Here is an 11,131-nt window from a genome sequence, read left to right on the forward strand (position 1 = left end):
GGCTAAATGCTTGGTAGAAATCCAGAGAGCAATGGGGACTGCCAGAATGAACCACCAACGCATACGAGGGCACAAAAATAAAAAAAAGTAGTTTACAGGCAGAAGTTTCCTATAAATATGCATAACTATCTTTCTTACATAAGAAGCAGTTCACGTGGATGTTTGGGTAGCATTTCAGTAACATAAATACTCATAAAATGTTACTGCCCAATCACCAAAACTAAGCCGGCCGGTGTGACCGAGCGGTTCTAGGCGCTTCAGTCTGGAACCGCGCGACTGCTACGGTCGCATGTCCGAATCCTGCCTCGGGCATGGACGTGTGTCATGTCCTTAGGTTAGTTAGGTTTAAGTAGTTCTGAGTTCTAGGGGACTGCTTGTAACATTATGTGATTGCCTTATCATTTTAAATCATTCACTAATCGAGCAGTCGTTCGGCAACAGCTACAGTTAGCAAATAATGTTATCAGAATGTAAAAGGCGAACGACCTGTGAGGTAACGTGTTTATTGTCGAAGCGCCGTCAGAGATGCACTGAGTTACTGACTTTGAAAACCGCGGCGTGAAAAACGGACAGAAGAAGAACACTTTTACACATTCTTTGGATGTACGAGGTATTCTCGATGAACAGTTACTCATTTTTTCTCTTGTCTCTTGTAACTTGTGTCGGACGCGCATGTCTTGCCGCCGTATTATTATTGTCAAAAATAATAATATTTTAGTGTAAAGTAAAAGTGCAATACTAAAAGTACAATACTGCACAGCAATAGATTTATTGTGCGACGTGTATGTGAAAACATCAAAGGAATTATTTTCATTACGAGAAGTGCCAGTCAAAACGGCATCCATGTTAAATCCTTCATTGCAGTGTAAGTTCATCTATTAATTGCCATAAATTCAGAGTTAAATGGAACTGGTGTATGGACTATTTATTTATTATAGAATCTGTGTCTCACTCTTTCATGAAGTTATTTAATTTTCTTTGTGTTTCTGCCAAATAGAGAGTTCACAGTCACGATTTCATTCGTCGAGATCGGACGGAAGTTGCATGCGGCGAAGTATTCTCTCTACTGGTAAATTCATGATAAACTACGGTCCCTTAGGAAATTCATGTTGAGCTATCCAAAAAAATTATATTTTGAATAGGCGTTTACTCTCCTCTGCACTGCAACTTCCGACTGATCAGACGATCCAACAAGAGACAGCCGCACACGGTCGGCGTTCGCAAATATATTTCCACCGCTGTTATATGTTACAGTATAAAAGTAAACATATTGTTATAATTAGCGACTACGAACGGGGACATTTATAACTGCATGTTTATGTATACACATTACGTAAACATATCGTTATATGGTGACCTCAGATGTTAAGTCCCATAGTGCTCAAAACCATCTGAACCAAAACTAAATCCTTTTTCAGAAAACCAAAAAACGCGAAGCAATCCATAATCATAAATGTATAATGCATACGGGTATTCATTGAGCTCTGGGTTGGGTTGGGTTGTTTAGGGGAGGAGACTAAGCAGCGAGGTCATCGGTCTCATCGGATTAGGGAAGGATGCGGAAGGAAGTTAGTCCTGTCCTTTCAAAGAAACCATAGTGGCATTTTCCTGAAGCGATTTAGGGAAATCATGGAAAACCTAAATCAGGATGGCCGGACGCGGGATTGAACCGTCGGCCTCCCGAATGCGAGTCCAGTGTGCTAACCACTGCGCCACCTCGCTCGGTTCGAGCTCAGGAGAAAGAGATCTACTCACCAAACGGGACCGTCAGAAGGTAACTTTAAACTGATGAGAACATCGTGGGCTGGTGACTAAAAATCAGTCAATCCACGTAAATTCAGAAACCAAGAAATAATTCGTGGAAAAGATTTGTTCATTAAGCATGAACGCCAGGAAATAGATCTGAGCTGAAAGGCACGTGGCAGGCTGATGGCCAAAACTCAGGCAGTTTTCGTAAATTCTTCTTTCTCCCCATCTTTCGGCACCATACGAATCCCGCGGTGGAAGAACTGGGCGACTTTTGAGGAGGTACATGAATCGAACCCATTTTTGCCCTTGTTCACATGACTGGAAGGGCTGGTGAAACGTCCCCTTAGAAATTGCGCTAGCAATAAACAATAGCGACACTAATTACACAAACTGCAAGAAAAAAAATCAGAGGATTCCAGTGAGATATTCTCGGCTAAGAGTCGACATATGAAACGTCCCCTTAGAAAAATTTATGAATGACTGTGCTGATAAACCTCTTACGTTATTTGATTTTCTAACAGCTGTGCAGAACTGAACGTACTCAGACGTTTCTCGCTTTACTTATTCTGATCAACACTAAACTGACACACAATATTTTTAGCGCAACGAAATCTGACTTTCAATAATACCTACAAAAGAATGGCCCTGACTAACATTAACCTATACCTTTCACAAATCACTTACCTCACAAAAATCTTCGTTACTCGAACTACTGCAATACAGCGAGCGCCACTACTGCCAGCTAAACTACTGAAGGCACTAACTACTGATAGGCATAGTTAGCAAATGAAAGAGTTTGATAGAGAACAAACAATGTATTTACCTTAATAGAGTTCAAAAGTCATAACATATATAGCAGTTCATGACATCCAGTCTTACAAATTTACTGTCTCTGATAGACACACGTCCAGATCATCCGCTCTCAAAACTCCGCCATTTCTCTCCCCACATCCACCACTGCTGGTGGCTCACCTCCAACTGCGCAACGCTACGCGCTGTTAACAGCCAACTGCCCAACACTACTATAGCAAATTCCAACAATCCAAACCAGCCACAAACTGCACACAACACAGTCAGTGATGATGATTGTTGGTTTGTGGGGCGCTCAACTGCGTGGTTATCAGCGCCCGGCAACACAGTCAGTGATTTTCATATAGTGCGCTACATGGCGTTACCAACATAGAAACCTAAACAGCCTACATACACTGGTACCTCAGCCGTGCGGATTGATCGAAAAAAGTGGCAGTCAGAGGGAGCAATGTACGGAAAATACGGCGGATGGTTTAGGACTTCCGACTTCAACGTTTTCGAGTCTATATTGACAACTTTAGCGACAGGGGGGTCGAGAACTGCCACGCTGCAAAATCACCTTTTCATGTCTATCTCTGTATCGTAGCCGTTTGTCTTTCAGTGCTCAGCATAAAAGCGTCAACTGCTTCCGTTAACGATCTGCTGGGATAGTTTCCGTCCGTTTCAGTAGCTCCGAAAGCTTACTCTCTTCCGCCGCCATGTTGGTCTTCGACGGCAAAATCAGCGTTCTTGAAGCTAAAAACTATACTCAACAGCCAAGATCACATAAAATTTTTTTGTTAATTAAGACAACCGGTTTCAACACTCTGTGCTTTCATCTTCAGGTGTTAAAATCTTTTGACTAAAATGGCTCTGAGCACTATGGGACTTAACATCTATGGTCATCAGTCCCCTAGAACTTAGAACTACTTAAACCTAACTAACCTAAGGACATCACACAACACCCAGTCATCACGAGGCAGAGAAAATCCCTGACCCCGCCGGGAATCGAATCCGGGAACCCGGGTGCGGGAAGCGAGAACGCTACCGCACGACCACGAGCTACGGACTTTTGACTAAACAAACATTGTTTTTTGCCCTGTTTCACAATTTTACGATTAATGTAATGTTACTACGCAACATAGCTTCAGGTTATAAGACCATTTTCAAGTACATTAGTGATTCCCAAAGATGAAAATGCACAAATAAACATGATGAAAAAAATGGTTCAAATGGCTCTGAGCACTATGGGACTCAACTGCTGTGGTCATCAGTCCCCTAGAACTTAGAACTACTTAAACCTAACTAACCTAAGGAACTTTACTTCTGCCAGTATCTCGTCTCTTATCTTCCAAACTTTACAGAAACTCTCCTGCGAACTTGCAGAACTAGCAATCCTGAAAGAAAGGATATTGCGGAGACATGGCTTAGCCACAGCCTGGGGGATGTTTCCAGAATGAGATATTCACTCTGCAGCGGAGTGTGCGCTGATATGAAACTTCCTGGCAGATTAAAACTGTGTGCCCGAGTCCCGAGTCCTGAGTTCGAGTCTCGGTCGGGCACACAGTTTTAATATGCCAGGAAGTTTCATATCAGCGCACACCCCGCTGCAGAGTGAAAATCTCATTCTGGTAACCTAAGGACATCACACACATCTATGCCCGAGGCAGGATTCGAACCTGCGACCGTAGCGGTCACGCGGTTCCAGACTGTAACACCGAGAACCGCACGGCCACTCCGGCCGGGAAAACATGATGACAAGGCACAGATAATCATCTCAGTTTCGGAAGGTATCTATCCATAGCTTAATGTACAATTACGTCAATGTCCATTTTTAACAAATTACATACATTTATGCAATTTAGCAATTACACTACAAAGACAGGACTAAAGTTATGCATCAACCAAAAACTTTTTAACTACGATGGACTGGGACCCAAAGTTTTGCTTCTACCCTGGCGTTGTGATCTCACCTAAAAGAGGTGAATAATTGAATTGGGTTTACTCTTTTAATAATAAATGTTCAAATGTGTGTGAAATCTTATGGGACTTAACTGCTAAGGTCATCAGTCCCTAAGCTTACACACTACTTAACCCAAATTATCCTAAGGACAAACACACACACCCATGCCCGAGGGAGGACTCGAACCTCCGCCGGGACCAGCCGCACAGTCCATGACTGTAGCGCCTTAGACCGCTCTTTTAATAATAGGTGTGGGGATATACACATCCGTGTTCTAATTTTAAAAAATGTCTAATTGGTTGAGTTTGGCCCACTTTTCCTCTGTGTGAAAGACTTGTACATCTGTTGTGTATTTGTGGTTATTGTTCAGCCAATGTTCTGCAATGGCTGAATCAGGATTCTTCAATCTCCAGCTTCCGTCGTGTTCCTTAAGCCTGGTGCAGATTCACCTCCCCGCCCGTCCAGTGTAGCAAAACTGACACACGCGGGGTGTGATTTAAAAAAAAAAAAAAAAAAAAAAAAAAAAACGTAGTCCGTCTTCAGGACACAAGTGACCTATCGGGACCATCCGACCGCCGTGTCATCCTCAGTTGAGGATGCAATAGTTGGGGCGTGAGGTCAGCACACCGCTCTCCCGGTCGTTATGATGGTTTTCTTTGACCGGAGCCGCTACTATTCGGTCGAGTAGCTCCTCAATTGGTATCACGAGGCTGAGTGCACCCCGAAAAATGGCAACAGCGCATGGTGGCTGGATGGTCAACCATCCAAGTGCCGGCCACGCCCGACAGCGCTTAACCTCGGTGATCTCACGGGAACCGGTGTATCCACTGCGGCAAGGCCGTTGCGTGTGATTTAATAAACCCCACTTTTTCTGATAGTTCGTTGTTTGTGTTTTTGTATTGAACAAGAAACTACCTATTGCCTGAGGGACATACAAAAAACACAGAGATGTTACTTATGCTATTTGATGTTTTCCCTATAAAAGGTAATCTGCACCATTTCTTTTGCCGTTTGTCTGCGTTTTTCATTGGGGACAGCAGGGACCTCGCTTGTTTCTTCATCTCTTTGCCTAAAATTTCATCAGTGATGTTGTGGTTAAATTCATTCATTACTTGTGGCTATTGTTTTTATTGTGTTAAGTTCCTGGTCAAAGTCTTCTTGGAACACAGGGACAGAAAAGAGACGGTGGATCATGTGGTCGAATGCTGCATGTTTGTAGGTTGTCGGATGTTGTGAGGTATCCTGGATGAAAGTGTCAGTGAAGGAATATTTTCGGTAAATCACAAGAAATAGTGTTTGTTTAGTTAATTTACAATGATTCACCAAGAACCCTCTGTTGATTCAATTAAAATGATTAAAATCTTTTGTTGTAAAACATGTTCATTTTACGCTGAACTCACGCACAACATGTCAAGTGATTAAAAATAGCACATTATAAAAGGTTTGTCATCGTCAAAGTATTTACAACATATAAAGCACCCTTGTGCAACTGACTGTGTCCATACACATATTCCTCACAGTTCCATATTACGTCATACAGCCACGGTACACAACAGCACAGCTGATATAAGAACGTAGGCGTCAGTGAACGGCTAGGCAACGCCCTCCGCCGACGAGGTTTCAAAACGATTTTTCGAAGCAGCCACAGGATCTACGAAATGATAGGTTCCGCCAAGGATGTTGTCAACAATCTTAACACTTCAGCTGTTTACTGTGGTGTCACCGCCAGATACCACACTTGCTAGGTGGTAGCCTTTAAATCGGCCACGGTCCGTTAGTATACGTCGGACCCGCGTGTCGCCACTATCAGTGATTGCAGACCGAGCGCCGCCACACGGCAGGTCTAGTCCAAGAGAGACTTCCTAGCACTCGCCCCAATTGTACAGCCGACATTGCTAGCGATGGTTCACTGACAAAATACGCTCTCATTTGCCGAGACAATAGTTAGCATAGCCTTCAGCTACGTCATTTGCTACGACCTAGCAAGGCGCCATTAGCAGTTACCATTGATGCTGTAAAACATGTACCGTCAAGAGCGATGTTCACCATTTACGGATTAAAGTTAAGTATTCCAGCAGCTATGTACGTTTTTTGCTAGTCTAATTTCCTTGTCCTGTTCCAGACCTCACGCCAGCCTGCGTGAGCTAAAACGCGTGCCTTTCGGCTTCCTCTAATATTACGGGTTGGTCTCCTGCCAATCCACAACATTTACGAACTACGGTGTGAGTGCGGAGCTGCCTACATAGGAGAAACAGGGAGATCTGTCAGCTTACGATTAGCAGAATACGAACGCTATGTACGATTACAATAACATAATAAATCGGCGATAGCGGAACACCACCGTGGCATTGGACAACCTATCAGGTTCCAGGAGGCGCGAGTACTGGCGAAAGAATCGTTGATGCGAGAACGCAAAATACGGGAGGCGATCGAAATTATTAAGCAGCCTGACAACATCAACAGAGAGAAGATGGCCACAAACTCCCGGCGTCCTGGTTGCCGGCCATCCCAGTCCAACGGGGCAGAAGCTATACACACGGGACACGGGCGTACCTGCACAAAGAGCTGTAGAGCAACTGTCAGTCCACCTCCGCGCACACCGGGAGGAAAACCTGCCGACCAGAAGCCGAACGTTGATTGGCGGACAGCTACCAATCGTTGACGACATGGGCATCCACGAATAGCCTCTTTCTTTCCATCTTACGTCATGAGTAGCCAATCATATTAGAGGGCCAATTAAAAGTTTTACAACAGTGACGTCAGACATCGATAGTCTGTAATAAATAGAGGCACCAATCCCCATGCAAAACCAGTCGTGCCCTGAGGAAGGCCGTTGCAATTCGTCGGTTTTAGTTCATTATTGTTGTTAGTTTTTAGCAATGACGCGGCATAATACCCAGAAGAATTTTAATCACCAACAGCACAACTGTTTACATATGCTGAACTTATTCTCAAAATAAAATAAAAACAATATTTTATACGACCTTGGCTGTTGAATATAGTTCTTAACAACCAAACAAATCGCCCTTCAGTTAACTCAAAATGAGAAGATTCAATCAAAGTTCTTGTAGCGTTGGAATCATTCTCTGAGCTTTCTCTCACTAACAGCTGCCTCACCATGGGTCTTACCCAGCATTTTATGAGCGTCAGCCACAGATATCTTCATATTAAAGCAGAAAATTAAAACTTGCCGTGAATGATGAGAACTGGGCTCGTAAGCTTATGATGCAATCAAAAATGGCCAATATTTTCATAGCTTGCTTAAAAATGCCTATTGATCTTGATTTTTTTATCTCTATCTTTTTTTTTTTTTTTTTTTTTTTTTTTTTTTTTTTTTTTTTTTTAGTGGGACTTAACTGCGGAGGTCAGCAGTCCCCTAGAACTTAGAACTACTTAAACTTAACTAACCTAAGGACATCACACACATCCATGCCGCAACTTTGTTCTCTCGCTTGCATAGTAGAATTTGTCGCTTACCATCACCATCAGCAACTCGCAAAAAATCGAATAAAAATTCCATTGGCTGACTGTTCTGTCGGTTCTTGGTAGAATTTTTGTATACAGGGTGAAAAATATTTAAACCGACAAACTCTGGAAGGTTGCAGGAGACATCAAAACAAATATTTTTCCCTAATGCCATTTTTTCTTATGAGGGTTATTTAAACCCGTGGAGGCCGTATTACGCTCTTCAGTTGTTAGAGGGCGTATTACGCTCTTCAGTTGTAGGCAACTGCTGTCCACCAGTGTAGTAGTGCATTGTCTCTGTTTACTAGTGGAGCGATACACCTGGAGTGACTACTCTGATACGGTTGGTGCGTACTACGTAGCGCACCACAACGGACAAGCTGCACAGCGGGTTTATCAACAACAATATCCTAATCGCCGTATCCCGCATAATACGACCTTTGCTGGTGTGTACCAACGTCTGCGTGAGACCGGGTCATTTAGCAGATTACCTGGACAGGGACGCCGTCGCACGGTAAGAACGCTGCAATTGGAGGAAGCTGCCTTGCAGCATGTGGAGCGGGAGTCTTCAATCAGCACTCGTGCAATTGCACGTAACATGGGGACGAATCAGACGAATGTAAGAACAGTCCTTCGAGAGCAAATGTTACGTCCATTTCACTTACAGCGTATCCACAACCTGGAACCAGTTGATTATCCAACCAGACCACAGTTTTCGCAGTGGTAACTGGAACAGTGTGAAATGCATCCTACATTTCTATCCTCTGTGTTTTTTACCGATGAAGCAACGTTCGGGCGTGATGGAGTCTTCAACATGCACAATTCGCATGTTTGGAGTGAGGATAACCCTCATGCCAAGGTTACTATCGCTCGTTAAGTGCGGTTCTTCGTTAATGTGTGAGTCGGTGTTGTAGGGGACTGTTTAACTGGGCCGTATCTGCTACCTAGCCCATTAAATGGCAGGCGCTATCACAATTTTCTCGTCTCCCCAGAAGACAACGCACATGGTTCTAACATGATGGGGCGCCGGCACATTTCAGTCGTCGTGTGCGTCGATTCCTGGACCGACGGTTCCCAGAAACGTGGTTTGGCAGAGGTGGTCCTGTACCATTGCCTGCTCGATCCCCAGATATGTCCCCTCTGGACTATTTTGTGTGGGGAGAGATGCGCAACCTCGTTTACGCAACTCCTGTTGCATCAGAAGAGGATCTGATTTCCCGGACAGTAGCAGCAGCAGGAACAATTCAGGATACTCCTGGCGGTTTTGTCCGTGTTGGACAGAACATGATCCGACGGCGTAACCTTTGTTTACGTGTCAATGGAGGCATTTTTGAAAATCAGCTGTAATTGAAATTAGGTTGTGTTAATGTGTTGTCTCTTGGTCATAAAAAAATGGAAAAGTGTTTGTTGGTTTAATTCATTTGCCGCCAGAGAAATCTTCCTCTACCGGTTTAAATACTCCTCATAGGAAAAAATGACACTAGGGAAAAATATTTGTTTTGATGTTCCCTACAACCTCCCAGAGTTTGTCTGTTTAAATACTTTCCACCCCGTATTATGAATGAAACACACACAACACTGGTGTAATAAACAACTAAAAACTACTAAACTCCTCCAAATTCAAATGGTTCAAATGGCTCTGAGCACTATGGGACTTAACATCTATGGTCATCAGTGCCCTAGAACTTAGAACTACTTAAAGCTAACTAACCTAAGGACAGCACACAACACCCAGCCATCACGAGGCAGAGAAAATCCCTGACCTCGCCGGGAATTAAACTCCTCCCTAACAAGCCATGAAGGCCCATTGGTACCGACCTGCCGCCGTGTCATCGACAGCGCACAGGCGTCACTGGATGGGGATACGGAGGGCCGTGTGGTCAGCTCAACGCTCTCCCGGCCGTATGTCAGTTTACGAGACCAGAGCCGCTACTTCCCAGTCAAGTAGCTCCTCAGTTTGCCTCACAAGGGCTGAGTGCACCCCGCTTGCCATCAGCGCTCGGCAGACCGGATGGTCACCCATCCAAGTGCTGGCCCAGCCCGAAAGTGCTTAACTTCGGTGATCTGACGGGAACCGGTGTTACCACTGCGGCAAGGCCGTTGGCTACAATATTTATTATTTGTTACATGAACCTGTTTTCGGCTGTTACGCCATCATCAGGTACAAAGATAAGTGTGTGGTGCAGTGGAATTTTGTTGGATCGAATATTTAAAACTAGTGCATGTACAGCGCATCTCCATATACAGAGATGAAAACGTTAATGCTGGAATAGGAATAAAACAAGCGAGGTTATTTCAGTGTAAATGCGATGTGATATTATTCAACTAAGATAAAGTATGTGACACATTAACTAATGAACTACAGAAAAACTGAACAGTTGTACAGAGAACAACTTAACTGAACAATAAGCTTTGCTGACATATACCAAAGGTGTGGCTGAATAAAGTAATTTTGTCTTTAATAGATCATAAATTACAAACAGCTATGATATAATAGTGACTTTAAGCGAGCGAGTGATGTCTGTCAACTCGAGCTTAATACTGAATGACCAGACACAGTTCCCTTAATCACCACTTCTAACAGCAGGTACTACTCGTAACCCCATCCAGTCCACGCTATAAATTACCCCTCTTTCTCACATGCTCCACTTCCTCTACTTCAGTTACTATAATTTCTCTTGTTGTCTGATAATTTTTTATTTCGTGTTATCACTCACCTACATAATATCACTATTGTACTTTGTTGTTGTTGTTGTGGTCTTCAGTCCTGAGACTGGTTTGATGCAGCTCTCCATGCTACTCTATCCTGTGCAAGCTTCTTCATCTCCCAGTATCTACTGCAACCTACATCCTTCTGAATCTGCTTAGTGTATTCATCTCTTGGTCTCCCTCTACGATTTTTACCCTCCACACTGCCCTCCAATGCTAAATTTGTGATCCGTTGATGCCTCAAAACATGTCCTACCAACCGATCCCTTCTTCCAGTCAAGTTGTGCCACAAACTTCTCTTCTCCCCAATCCTATTCAATACCTCCTCATTAGTTACGTGATCTACCCACCTTATCTTCAGCATTCTTCTGTAGCACCACATTTCGAAAGCTTCTATTCTCTTTTTGTCCAAAGTAGTTATCGTCCATGTTTCACTTCCATACATGGCTACACTCC

General features: G+C 43.7%; 1 pseudogene; it reads right to left on the reverse strand.

Moving 5' to 3' along the window:
* Positions 1–9,953: 9,953 nt before the first annotated feature.
* On the reverse strand, positions 9,954–10,071 carry LOC126109965 (5S ribosomal RNA; annotated as a pseudogene).
* Positions 10,072–11,131: the final 1,060 nt, after the last annotated feature.

This window comes from Schistocerca cancellata, chromosome 12 (genome assembly GCF_023864275.1).
Source record: "Schistocerca cancellata isolate TAMUIC-IGC-003103 chromosome 12, iqSchCanc2.1, whole genome shotgun sequence".
In the NCBI taxonomy this organism is placed as follows: Eukaryota; Metazoa; Arthropoda; class Insecta; order Orthoptera; family Acrididae; genus Schistocerca; species Schistocerca cancellata.